We start from the raw sequence: 3481 nt of genomic DNA, 5'->3' as shown, positions 1-3481 counted from the left end.
CCCCCAAATAGCTGTCATGGATCTTCTCAAAACTTGACATTTGACTTTGTTATTGACTATTTCAAGGAAAGAACAGTCCCAACCCCCTCCCCCCCAAAAAACCCAAATAATTACATTTAAAATTTTAATGTCACAGATAACAAATGCTTTTTATTTATTTTTTTTAATTTTTTTTTTCAACGTTTATTTATTTTTGGGACAGAGAGCGAGCATGAACGGGGGAGGAGCAGAGAGAGAGGGAGACACAGAATCGGAAACAGGCTCCAGGCTCCGAGCCATCAGCCCAGAGCCCGACGCGGGGCTCGAACTCACGGAGCGCGAGATCGTGACCTGGCTGAAGTCGGACGCTTAACCAACTGCGCCACCCAGGCGCCCCAACAAATGCTTTAATTAACATGTAGAAAGGCCATAGAGGACTCAGGAGCCAGACTGCTGATTGAATCCTGGCCCATTTGTAACCTGTGTGCATAACTCTTCTTTGCCTTAGTTTTCTCAGCTGTAGAATGAGAGTGTGTTTCATTAGGTTGTAAGGATGAGTGAGTTAATATGTGTAAAGTGCTTAGAATACCTGACATATGGTAAACACTGTAGAAGTGTTTGCTATTACTGTGCAAGCAGTAATGGTGAAGATCGTTTTTTTCTAACCTTAACAATGACAATTCAGGGGCACCTGGTTGGCTCGGTTAAGCATCCGAGTCTTGATTTCAGCTTCGGTCGTGATCTCATGGTTCAAGCTCTGCAGTCAGGCTCCACACTCACAGCTTAAGTCTGCTTGGGATTCTCTCTCCCTCTCTGCCCCTCCCACCCTCTAAATAATAAATATTTTTAAAAAAATTCACATTATAATGGATTATAATGCCCATTACTTATAATTTGAAGCCTTGAGTTACAAATGTATTACTGAAGTGCTATCAAATTACCAAAGTTCTATATTAAGTACATGCTATAGAAGTTTTTGTGTTAGAATATTTTAGCACAAATCTGTAAGGGGAAGAGGTTACAAGTTTATAATAGTTACCTCTAATGCTTGCTTAAAATTAGAGGAATTCCTGGATCTGGGTCCTATTCCAGAGCTATTTAGGCCAAAGTATATCTGTTTTGAGACAAACACCACAGGTGATTCTGGTGTGCATCCCTGGCCTATAACCACATTTTACGTTAAATGTAAAGTTTGATTTTTGAAATGAAGGAAAAGTTACATTAGTAACTGGCAATTTTCTGAAGATTAGGCATCAAACCAAAATGAAGTGCATTCATTTATTATAACTCCTATTTTAAATGCTCTGTCACAATGAAGGGTGTGCATGTGTGTATGTGCACAGGGTATGTTTCCATTACAATGCAGTTTTAATGCTGAGTGAATCTGCCTTTAAAATTGCAAGGGGGATGGTGCCTGGCTGGCTCAGTCTATTAAGTGTCCAGACTGGGTTTTGGCTCAGGTCATGATCTCATGGTTCCTGGGTTTGGGTCCTTGTAAGGTATCTGCGCTGACAGAACAGAGCCGGCTTGAGATCTGTCCCCCTCCCCCACCTCCACCCCCCACACTCATGTGTGCTCACTCTCACCCTCTCAAAATAAATGAACTTTAAAAAAAAGTAAGGGAAAACTGTCAGGTTAACCAACAAAAATCATAGTTTTATAAATCATGTGTCTGTAGGTTGTAATTACAAAAGGTGAAAAACCTCACTTCTGCAAGTTTAACCAAAAAATATTTTTAAAGCTCTGGTTTGGCTTTTTGCCTCAACTTGGATATTAACTGAAAGATGAAGAGGGGAAAAAAAATCTTAAAACTGGTTTTTATATTTGTTAAAATCTTTAAAGAGTTCAATAAATATCTGCTAGATCATAATATTTGTATTTTACTATGAAGCAACCAGTTACTATAAATGGGAATTTACCTGTTCAACAGTAAATGTAAACATGCTTTATATCTAGGATTTTTGAGTTGCAAGTTAAACTGAATTTTTACTATAGTGGAGAGGAAGAGCATAGCAGACAATGTAACAGGTAATACCACAGTTTAAACACAAACCCAAGTAATTGAATCCCCTAATACTGTGTGTGTACAGACATGTTCTTAAAAAAATACCTTAAGAGGCACAGAGACCAATATTGACATTCTAAGAATTTGTTTTGGACTAGCCAAAAGAAAGTAGTAAAAGAAAACAAGATGAAGGTGTTAAGAGTTCTGTGAGGTTCTTCAATTGCCTTTTCTGCCTTTCAGCTTATGTATATATAAAAGTGGTTCTTTTGTGGACTTGAGGGGGTAAAGAAGATCTGAAAATAATACTGGGCCTTTGGTAGTTGACAGCTGAACTAGCTAAAAATACCGAATTCTGGATAAAGTAATCTTCTAGTTCTTAGGAAATAAAAATTGACAATTTACTTACACCAAGCATTTCACCAATTCATTTTTACAAAACCAGTACAGACTCCAGCTACTGCAATTACAATGTAATTTGTTTTCCCAGTTATTTAAGATCACAGCTAAAGAAGCCTTAGTTAACACGCATTAGGAGAAAAGGTTGCTTTTTGTTTGAAGAGCTACTGTGTCAACCTGAGGCCCAAAGTCGTTATTTATTATTTTGCTGGCTCATGATTTCCTTTTCTTGGTGAAACTGGATGTGCTTTTATTTTTTCCCCTTTCAAGCCCTGAACTGACTTTAGCAAGATGCGATGCATTTCTAACCAAAGAAAGAATTCAGGCTTGGAGGAAACACTTGATTCTATATCCTGGGAAAACTACAGTTGAAGCCTGAGACCTGCAGCTAGGCTAGTCTTTAATAGATGGTAATTGCCCAATTGTTCATTCATTGCTCAGAAGTATGCAGGAAGGAGTAAATATCCCTTTGGTTCTTTTGCCAAGTTTTTCCTTCCAAAAAAGCACTGTCAGGTTTAGTTGACATAGCTTTCAGAGTGTGATAGTGCTAATTTAGAAGCAACTGGCCTCTTAAATCTGTATTTTTGACATATATTTTAGAGATATTTTATGGCTTTTACATTCTACAATGCTGTCTGATGCCCTGATGTGAAAATCTAAGATAAATATGGCAGTTATTGCCCTACCAGTAAAGACTTGAAGCATTCCCTCCATAACAAAGAGTTAAGAGCTTGAGGAAATGGAAAAAATTTCAAAATTATAGGAAGTTACTTGGCAATACTTTAAAAGAGCTTCATCTAAGCCATTTCCCCTAACAATTTATGACTGTATAGAAAGGTAAAACAGAACCAAGAAGTGAGGTTGTCAGCCAGTACATGTATCTTGAGCTACACTTATTATTTAAAAGACTCAGATGTATTCCACAAGAAAACCAGTTTCCTATTAGATCTAGTACATGAGCCAAGATTTTTTTTCTTGGCAAGGCCAACACTAAATATTAACTAGGGCATTATGCAATGGTTACTATTAGTGTTTAACATACTCAAGCTCAGGTTAGTCTTTTTTTAGAAAGACCAGGTAATCACTAAAACCGCTGATACA

The sequence above is a fragment of the Herpailurus yagouaroundi genome, unplaced genomic scaffold (assembly GCF_014898765.1).
Source record: "Herpailurus yagouaroundi ecotype Mexico unplaced genomic scaffold, PumYag 163, whole genome shotgun sequence".
Classification (NCBI taxonomy): domain Eukaryota; kingdom Metazoa; phylum Chordata; class Mammalia; order Carnivora; family Felidae; genus Herpailurus; species Herpailurus yagouaroundi.
This window is presented reverse-complemented; position numbering follows the sequence as displayed.